This window comes from Henckelia pumila, chromosome 3, assembly GCF_033568475.1.
Source record: "Henckelia pumila isolate YLH828 chromosome 3, ASM3356847v2, whole genome shotgun sequence".
Classification (NCBI taxonomy): Eukaryota; Viridiplantae; Streptophyta; class Magnoliopsida; order Lamiales; family Gesneriaceae; genus Henckelia; species Henckelia pumila.
This window is the reverse complement of record NC_133122.1, coordinates 128,757,287-128,768,035: the sequence shown is the minus strand read 5'-3', so window position 1 is coordinate 128,768,035 and position 10,749 is coordinate 128,757,287.

Below are 10,749 nucleotides of genomic sequence, written 5' to 3'. Positions count from 1 at the left end.
ATAGAGGCCTCCCTTGAAGAGATGGTCAATATGCTTGTAACTTATGAAGCCACTTTAAAGAAGGATAAACCGGTTCTCTTGGTGGGCTCCTCTTCTTCTGCTAAGAAGGGGCCAAGTACAAAGGGTAGGAAACGTTCTGCCCCATCCAAGAAAACCGGACCCGAGAAGAAGAACAAGACAAAGGCTTCAAACATGGAAAATTCCAAGGATGTTTGTCATCACTGCAAGAAACCCGGTCATTGGAAACGTAACTGCAAGGAATATCTAGAGCAGTTGCGAACTGCGAAGGGTATGTTTTATATTGAAATAAATGTTTCACTTAATACTACTTCTTGGGTATTGGATACCGGATGTGGATCTCACATTTGCAATGATTTGCAGGTAATGACAAGAAGTCGCAAGCTTAGAATGGGTGAGACCCAGCTGAGGCTCGGAAATGGTTCTAGAGTTGAAGCCAAAGCTGTGGGAGACGTTTATTTAATTTTGCAGAATGATTTTAAGTTACTTTTGAGAGATGTTTTATTTGTTCCAGACTTGATTAAAAACATTATTTCTGTTTCTATGCTTGATAGAGATGGTTTTTCTTGCAATTTTGAGAATGAGATTTGCAATATTTACAAGAATGAATGTTTGATTGGAAATGGACAACTTGAAAACGATCTATATAACTTAAAATTAAAAGATGTTCCAATAAATTATGTTGATAAACCGGTAACAACGAACAAAAGAAAAATTGATATTCAAAACCCGGCAAACCTTTGGCATGCTAGGCTAGGTCATATTTCCTCAAGGAGGATGAACAAGCTAGTGAGAGAGGGCATGTTTGATATGTCTGATATTAACTCTCTACCTACTTGTGAGTCCTGCCTGAAAGGAAAAATGACTAAATCTCCTTTCAAAGGAAAACCTGAGCGTAGTCAAAATCTATTGGATTTGATCCATACGGATGTTTGCGGACCATTTAGTATTGGTACAAAATTTGGTCACACCTACTTCATTACCTTTACTGATGATTATTCTAGGTATGGGTACTTATATTTGATGAAATATAAGTCTGAATCATTTGAAAAGTTCAAAGAATTCAAGGCTGAAGTAGAAAACAAACTAGGTAAGAGGATTAAAGCACTTCGATCGGATCGAGGTGGAGAATACTTGAGTACCGAGTTTTTGAGCTATCTAAAAGAGAATGAGATTCTCTCTCAGTGGACTCCTCCTATGACACCTCAGCTTAATGGTGTTTCGGAGCGTCGCAATCGAACTTTGTTGGACATGGTTCGATCCATGATGAGCTTCACTGAGCTCCCACCTTCATTTTGGGGCTATGCTCTTGAAACGGCGGTATTGTTGTTGAACAACGTCCACACTAAAGCAGTGAACAAAACACCATACGAGTTATGGAATGGAAAAGCTCCTAAGTATTCGTACTTGAGGATTTGGGGATCTCCTGCTTACGTGAAGCAGACAGTGGGAGATAAGTTGGATATGAAAGAGTGAGTGCCCGGTGATCCAACTTGTGGCTAAGGGCTTTTATGACTCTATGTATAAACAATCTTTTGTTTAATATAATTTACACTTTTATAATGGCGTTTACTTTATCTTTTATCATATTATTATTTTGTGACATACTATAAGATGTTTAGATGAAGACCTTGAATATACTATAGTGTATGTAAGATGTGGTGGCACATGGGGATGGCTATCATGAAACACATCTTATAGTCACTGTATATTCTAAACGGTTCCTAGTCGATTGAGCCGTCCGTTAATAAGGATAAGGATCGCTCGAGATTGAGACTAGCATTTGCGATGCCGAGTACCACGTTTCATTGGTATGGAACATAGAGATGTTCAAAGCATGCAAATGGATATTCATACGATGAATGATCGAACTACCCTATCCGAACTTTCCAAGTGGTTATCACTTATCGAGTGGATAAAGTCCGCGGTTTTGGTTGTACACCATTAGTCCTTACTACTTGAAACATCATTGAGACTCTATATGCTAGTACTGTACTTTGACTCGTTTACCAACTCTATTGGGGTCATCAGGTGTTGGGATTGGGTACAGTTACGACACATATAGGAGTCGATGCTTTGTTGTCAAGGATTCACCACATACTTGCTAGTGTGGATATCCTATGCAATCTGAGGAGATATTAGTGTGACGAATCTCTGGCCAGAGTACATGATGTGTTTTAAGAAATGGTTTCTTAGTAGCACATGCGATGTCACTATTTGATCTTCAAGATGCATTGCATAGTTATCGAATCTCGAACGACTCTCGATTTACCAATAGTTGTTGATTCGATCGGGATATATGGATGAAGGGACCGTACTGTACGCTAACCAAAATCTATTGGTTCTTGCAGGCACTATTAGTGATACCTAGGGAATCATGGGGCGATGTTGCTAGGCGCTCTTACCATGATTCGATGGGTAAGTCGGAAATTGTTGTTCCGAGTCACAAGGAGTTGTGAGCCCACGGCTAGCTGTATCCCTGAACCATTGAGGGTCACACAAGTAATGGATTTTTAATCCCCGTTGAGATAGTTAAATTTAAAGAGTTAAATTTAGTGAATAAAGAAGTGGGACTTCTTCTATCAGAGTAGAAGAGTAAGATTTCCTAAAATGACATAGGGATGGGCATTTTTGAAAATCACTGAATTCGGATTCAGAAAATTTATCTTGACTTTAAAAGTTGCAGAAATGGTTTCTGTGCACATTGGTGAAATTGGTTTATCAATCTGAGTCACGATGAATTTTATATTAATTTCTGAACATGCGGGCTTTGCTTGTCAGGCTTGAACTTATGACTAATGGGCCCTAAGCTGTTAGCAGCCCACATTATAAATAAGTTGTTGCAGTACAGAAATTATACAACAGAAGGCATAATTTTCGAAAACACTAGGGTTTTCTCTCTAGTGGCCGCCGCCCCTCTCCCCTCTCTGTCAGAAAATCCAGCCTGTGAATTTTGAATTTGCAGTCTGGTTTAACGGATCAAATTCATTAATTCTCATCGTAGAAACTTCTGATAGACTTTCTAGTGCAGTCTATCAGAGGGATTAAACTTCTGTTCGTGGACCTGATTGAAGAATTGTTCGTCCATCAGTTCCTGGGATATACAACAAGAGCAGAGTTATCTGTTGGTATCCATAATCTCGTTTCGAGATTCAAGGTAAAAATATAATTGTTATTTAATTTTTACACGCATAATTTAATCGTAAAGTTTTGATACCCATGATATGGAATCGTTCCATATAAAATTTTAAAACTTCTGCTGCACCGGGTATCAATTCTGATTGATCTGACGACCGTGTTCCAACAGTGGTATCAAAGCCAGGTTGCTCAGATCAAGCGATTAAATTAATCGATTGTACAAAATTTTTAAGCCTCGGTTTTTGAAACAAAACAAATTTTTAAAATTAAATTTTTGACGGGCAAAACACGGGCAGCGACGGGCTGCCCGGCCCGAGCCCCTTTTGGGGCGCGGGCTGCCCGGGATCGTCCCGGGCGGCCTGGGAAAATTAATTTTATTTTTAATTAAAATTTTAATATGTTAAAATTCTATTTTTGGTCCGATCGAAAATTGTTTTTGATTGGTCCACGAGGCGTCGGATCGAATTGTTCGAGTCCGAAAATTGTAAAATTGATTTTTGGATAAATTTGAATTTTTGGAAAATTTATAGATTTTATCCGTTAAATCAGATTTTATGAAATTAATTATTTTTGGTACAATTGATGATAAGATATGATCTTATGGAAATATTGAGTAAAATATAATTTTATGTATAAAATTGGATTTTATATGTAAAATATGATTTTATTTGATAAAAAGATAAAATATGATTTTGTATGTAAAATAAGATTTTATATATGGAATATGATTTTATCCTTTTTAATTTAATTGCCATTGCATGTTATCCAATAAATTAATTTTGAATTAAATATTATTGGATAAGGATGATCGATTGCCATGACCAATTTTGTAGGTGTATGTTAGGGAATTTACATTTGTTTTTATTGTTGTTGGATTTATTAATGGGCCTGGTTTATGGCCCAATATGAATTGTCATATGTAATAAAAGTGAGCCTGGTTTATGGCCCGTTCCCACCCCTTAAAATGTATCCCCTACTTGTCATAGTTATTTATTGTAAATACATTATACTTAGTGGGAGATGAAGATTTGAAGACGGAGGTGGGCCCAGCAGACAATAAAGACTGAAGAAATGTAAATTGGAAGCACAATATAATAGGATTGCATTGCATACTTGCATATCACCTAGGATTGGACTTAGACTCGTGATTGGCAATCACGGGTCGATTAGTAATGGAATCGATCATCCTAAAATATAATATATGATATTATCGTTGTATGCATGTTTAGACTAAATTTTATGAATCCCGCAAGCATACAAATTTTAAATGATGAGACAAATTTTCAAAATTAAAATCCCTCATTTTAAATATGATTTAAAATTGATATCAAGATAAATAAAGGAAATTTAAATATTGTTTAAATGTTCCTACCTTCCATCAACGATCAATGTATGAGATGCTACCCGCGGATACGGTCCGGCTCATATTATTGAGGGGGTCCGTTCGTCGAAAAGCTGTACATTGGATCGACACATGTTGTAAGTTGGGTGGAACTCCCATGGGATTTGCTCATATTATTGGGGATCCAAATGGCGACCGTCCATCACAACTTAATATTGATGGGTCATCTTGACGTGTCACAATAAACGGCGTCATATTATTGGGCCCTTATTGGACATGAGGTAAAAACGTGGAGGTTGCTTTGGAAGCAATTGGGCTCTACCTTTTGAAAATTATGGTTGGCTGATATTATTCGGGACCATAGTTTGTCAATTGGACTCCATGTTCCCACTAAGGAAAACAGTTTCCCGTTTTCACTAGAGGGTAGTGAAATCGTTAAAATAGTGGGAGTGAGATTCATAAAATAAATTTCGCCTATTTTATGTCTTAGTAAATTAATTAAACAATCACTGATTATTGTCTGTTTCTTTTCAGTATTTCATTAAGATGAATTCGCACAATCCACTATTCTATATTCTCGAACAAAATAAACTGACTGACGCAAACTATACGGAATGGTTCCGTAAGTTGAAGATTGTCTTAACCTCGGAGAAGATGTTCTACGTGTTAGAAAAATCTCCTCCGAAGGAAGCACCAGCTGATATAAGCCCGGAAGAGTTGCCCAAACTTGATAAATGGTGGGACCATGATATCAAGGCCAAATGCTATATGCAAGCTTCGATGTCTGATGAACTCCAGAGGCGATTTGAGGATACCGTGAATGCTGCTGACATTCATGTACAACTCAAGGAACTTTTTGGGGCTCAATCGAGAGCTGAAAGATTCGCTACTGTAAAAGAGTTAATGACGTGTCGCATGCGTGAAGGGACTTCGGTCCGTGATCATGGGGTACGCGTGATTTGGCTCATTCAGAAGTTGGTAACGCTTGATTTGGTATTGGAGCATGAACTCAATGTGGACTTATTACTTCTCTCTCTTCCTTTATCGTTTGACGGTTTTGTGGTGAATTTCAATATGAACAAGATAGAGGCCTCCCTTGAAGAGATGGTCAATATGCTTGTAACTTATGAAGCCACTTTAAAGAAGGATAAACCGGTTCTCTTGGTGGGCTCCTCTTCTTCTGCTAAGAAGGGGCCAAGTACAAAGGGTAAGAAACGTTCTGCCCCATCCAAAAAAACTGGACCCGAGAAGAAGAACAAGACAAAGGCTTCAAACATGGAAAAGTCCAAGGATGTTTGCCATCACTGCAAGAAACCCGGTCATTGGAAACGTAACTGCAAGGAATATCTAGAGCAATTGCAAACTGCGAAGGGTATGTTTTATATTGAAATAAATGTTTCACTTAATACTACTTCTTGGGTATTGGATACCGGATGTGGATCTCACATTTGCAATGATTTGCAGGTGATGACAAGAAGTCGCAAGCTTAGAATGGGTGAGACCCAGCTGAGGCTCGGAAATAGTACTAGAGTTGAAGCCAAAGCTGTGGGAGATGTTTATTTAATATTGCAGAACGATTTTAAGTTACTTTTGAGAGATGTTTTATTTGTTCCAGACTTGATTAAAAACATTATTTCTGTTTCTATGCTTGATAGAGATGGTTTTTCTTGCAATTTTGTGAATGAGATTTGCAATATTTACAAGAATGAATGTTTGATTGGAAATGGACAACTTGAAAACGATCTATATAACTTAAAATTAAAAGACGTTCCAATAAATTATGTTGATAAACCGGTAACAACGAACAAAAGGAAAATCGATAGTCAAAACCCGGCAAACCTTTGGCATGCTAGGCTAGGTCATATTTCCTCAAGGAGGATGAACAAGATAGTGGGAGAGGGCATGTTTGATATGTCTGATATTAACTCTCTACCTACTTGTGAATCCTGCCTGAAAGGAAAAATGACTAAATCTCCATTCAAGGGGAAACCTGAGCGTAGTCAAAATCTGTTGGATTTGATCCATACAGATGTTTGTGGTCCATTTAGAATTGGTACTCAATTTGGCCACACCTACTTCATTACCTTTACTGATGATTATTCAAGATATGGGTATTTATATTTAATGAAATATAAGTCTGAAGCATTTGAAAAGTTCAAAGAATTCAAGGCTGAAGTAGAAAACAAGCTAGGTAAAAGTATTAAAGCACTTCGATCGGATCGAGGTAGAGAATACTTAAGTACCGATTTTTTGGACTATCTGAAAGAGAATGGGATTCTCTCTCAGTGGACTCCTCCTATGACACCTCAGCTTAATGGTGTTTCGGAGTGTCGCAATCGAACTTTGTTGGACATGGTTCGATCTATGATGAGCTTCACTGAGCTCCCACCTTCGTTTTGGGGCTATGCTCTTGAAACGGCGGTATTGTTGTTGAACAACGTCCACACCAAAGCAGTGGATAAAACACCATACGAGTTATGGAATGGCAAAGCTCCTAAGTATTCGTACTTGAGGATTTGGGGATGTCCTGCTTACGTGAAGTAGACAGTGGGAGATAAGTTGGATAGTCGATCCACCTTATGTTATTTTGTAGGGTATCCGAAGAATTCAATCGGATATTATTTCTATCATCCTACTGAAACAAAAGTGTTTGTTTCAAGGAATGCCACCTTCTTGGAGAAGGAGTTCTTATTGGATAAGAAAGGCGAGATGATGGAACTCGAAGAAATTCGAGAAGAACCCGAAATACAAAATAATGATCCCATACCTCAAGAATCTTCAGAGGACACGCCTATACCTAGAAGATCCGAGAGGACTTCTAGACCTCCTATTCGATATGGTCTTCTTCTTGAAGGGGATCAAGATGAACTCGACGTTGGATGTGATCCAAGAAACTTCAAGGAAGCAATTTCTGATGCGGATTCAAATTTATGGCTTGAAGCTATGCAGTCGGAAATAGATTCGATGCATACAAACCAAGTTTGGTCTTTAGTAGATCCTCCCGATGGAATTGTTTCAATAGGGTGTAAATGGATCTACAAGAGAAAGCTTGGGCCTGATGGTAAGGTATTGACCAACAAGGCACGATTGGTGGCGAAAGGTTATACTCAAAGACAAGGAGTTGACTATGATGAAACCTTTTCACCGGTTGCAATGTTCAAGTCCATAAGAATCCTTATTGCCATAGCTACTTGGTATGACTATGAGATATGGCAAATGGATGTGAAGACTGCATTTTTTAATGGAAACATTAAGGAAGAGATCTATATGACGTAGCCTGAGGGATACACATCCATGGGAAGCGAGCATAAGGTATGCAAGCTTCAGAAATCAATCTATGGTCTCAAACAAGCATCAAGAAGTTGGAACCAGAAATTTGATGAAACAATAAAGGATTTTGGTTTCATCAAGAACCCGGAGGAACCGTGCGTGTACAAGAAAGTAGTTAAGGATGCTGTGACATTCTTAGTACTTTATGTTGATGACATCCTACTCATTGGGAATGACGTAGGGATGTTGCAGTCAACAAAGATATGGTTATCAGGTAGATTCTCGATGAAGGATTTGGGTGAGGCATCCTATATTCTAGGGATACAGATCTATAGAGATAGATCTAAGAGAATGATAGGACTCACTCAAGAAACCTACATCGAAACTATATTGAAAAGGTTTTCAATGGATGGGTCCAAGAGAGGACATCTACCTATGTGTCATGGAGTTTCTCTATCCAAGTCCATGTGTCCCAAGACTGATGAAGAGATAGAGAAAATGACACATGTACCATATGCGTCAGCCATAGGTAGTATCATGTATGGGATGATATCTACCAGACCGGATGTAGCATTTGCTCTGAGTGTCACGAGCAGATATCAAGCCAATCCCGATCAAATGCATTGGAAAGCCGTGAAGGACATTCTTAAGTACTTACGAAGGACTAAGAATATGTTCATGGTATATGGAGGAAGAGAACTGAAATTGGAAGGCTATACCGACTCTAGCTTCCAAAGTGACGTGGATGACTCGAAGTCAACCTCTGGATTTGTGTTCATGCTCAATGGCGGTGCTGTCTCTTGGAAGAGTTCCAAGCAGGACACCACAGTGGATTCCACCACTGAGGCAGAATACATTGCGGCATCAGCTGCTGCTAAAGAGGCCGTTTGGATGAGGAATTTCGTCCAAGAGTTGGGCGTCATTCCTGAAGTTGTTGGTCCAGTCCCGGTGTACTGTGACAACACGGGTGCCGTTGCTCAGGCAAAGGAACCAAGGTCTCATCAAAGATCCAAACACGTACTGAGGAAATACCACATCATCCGGGAGATCGTGGAAAGATGAGACATCACTGTCGAGAGAGTGGCCTCTGCAGACAATATCGCTGATCCACTTACTAAGCCCTTGCCAGGACCATTATTTGACAAACATCGCGAAGCAATGGGACTACGTAGTATGACTAGTTGGCTTTAGGGCAAGTGGGAGATTGAAAGAGTGGGTGCCCGGTGAGCCAACTTGTGGCTAAGGGCTTTTATGACTCTATGTATAAACAATCTTTTGTTTAATATAATTTACACTTTTATAATGGCGTTTACTTTATCTTTTATCATATTATTATGTTGTGACATACTATAAGATGTTTAGATGAAGACCTTGAATATACTATAGTGTATGTAAGATGTGGTGGCACATGGGGATGGCTATCATGAAACACATCTTATAGTCATTGTATATTCTAAACGGTTCCTAGTCGATTGAGCCGTCCGTTAATAAGGATAAGGATTGCTCGAGATTGAGACTAGCATTTGCGATGCCGAGTACCACGTTTCATTGGTATAGAACATAGAGATGTTCAAAGCATGCAAATGGATATTCATTCGATGAATGATTGAACTACCCTATCCGAACTTTCCAAGTGGTTATCACTTATCGAGTGGATAAAGTCCGCGGTTTTGGTTGTACACCATTAGTCCTTACTACTTGAAACATCATTGAGACTCTATATGCTAGTACTGTACTTTGACTCGTTTACCGACTCTATTGGGGTCATCAGGTGTCGGGATTGGGTATAGTTACGACACATATAGGAGTCGATGCTTTGTTGTCAAGGATTCACCACATACTTGCTAGTGTGGATATCCTATGCAATCTGAGGAGATATTAGTGTGACGAATCTCTGGCCAGAGTACATGATGTGTTTTAAGAAATGGTTTCTTAGTAGCACATGCGATGTCACTATTTGATCTTCAAGATGCATTGCATAGTTATCGAATCTCGAACGACTCTCGATTTACCAATAGTTGTTGATTCGATCGGGATATATGGATGAAGGGACCGTACTGTACGCTAACCAAAATCTATTGGTTCTTGCAGGCACTATCAGTGATACCTAGGGAATCATGGGGCGATGTTGCTAGGCGCTCTTACCATGATTCGATGGGTAAGTCGGAAATTGTTGTTCCGAGTCACAAGGAGTTGTGAGCCCACGACTAGCTGTATCCCTGAACCATTGAGGGTCACACAAGTAATGAATTTTTAATCCCCGTTGAGATAGTTAAATTTAAAGAGTTAAATTTAGTGAATAAAGAAGTGGGACTTCTTATATCAGAGTAGAAGAGTAAGATTTCCTAAAATGACATAGGGATGGGCATTTTTGGAAATCACTGAATTCGGATTCAGAAAATTTATCTTGACTTTAAAAGTTGCAGAAATGGTTTCTGTGCACATGCGTGAAATTGGTTTATCAATCTGAGTTACGATGAATTTTATATTAATTTCTGAACATGCGGGCTTTGCTTGTCAGACTTGAACTTATGACTAATGGGCCCTAAGCTGTTAGCAGCCCACATTATAAATAAGTTATTGCAGTATAGAAATTATACAACAGAAGGCATAATTTTCGAAAACACTAGGGTTTTCTCTCTAGTGGCCGCCGCCCCTCTCCCCTCTCTGTCAGAAAATCCAGCCTGTGAATTTTGAATTTGCAGTCTGGTTTAACGGATCAAATTCGTTAATTCTCATCGTAGAAACTTCTGATAGACTTTCTAGTGAAGTCTATCAGAGGGATTAAACTTCTGTTCGTGGACCTGATTGAAGAATTGTTCGTCCATCAGTTCCTGGGATATACAACAAGAGCAGAGTTATCTGTTGGTGTCCATAATCTCGTTTCGAGATTCAAGGTAAAAATTTAATTGTTATTTAATTTTTACACGCACAATTTAATCATAAATTTTTGATACCCATGATATGGAATCATTCCATAT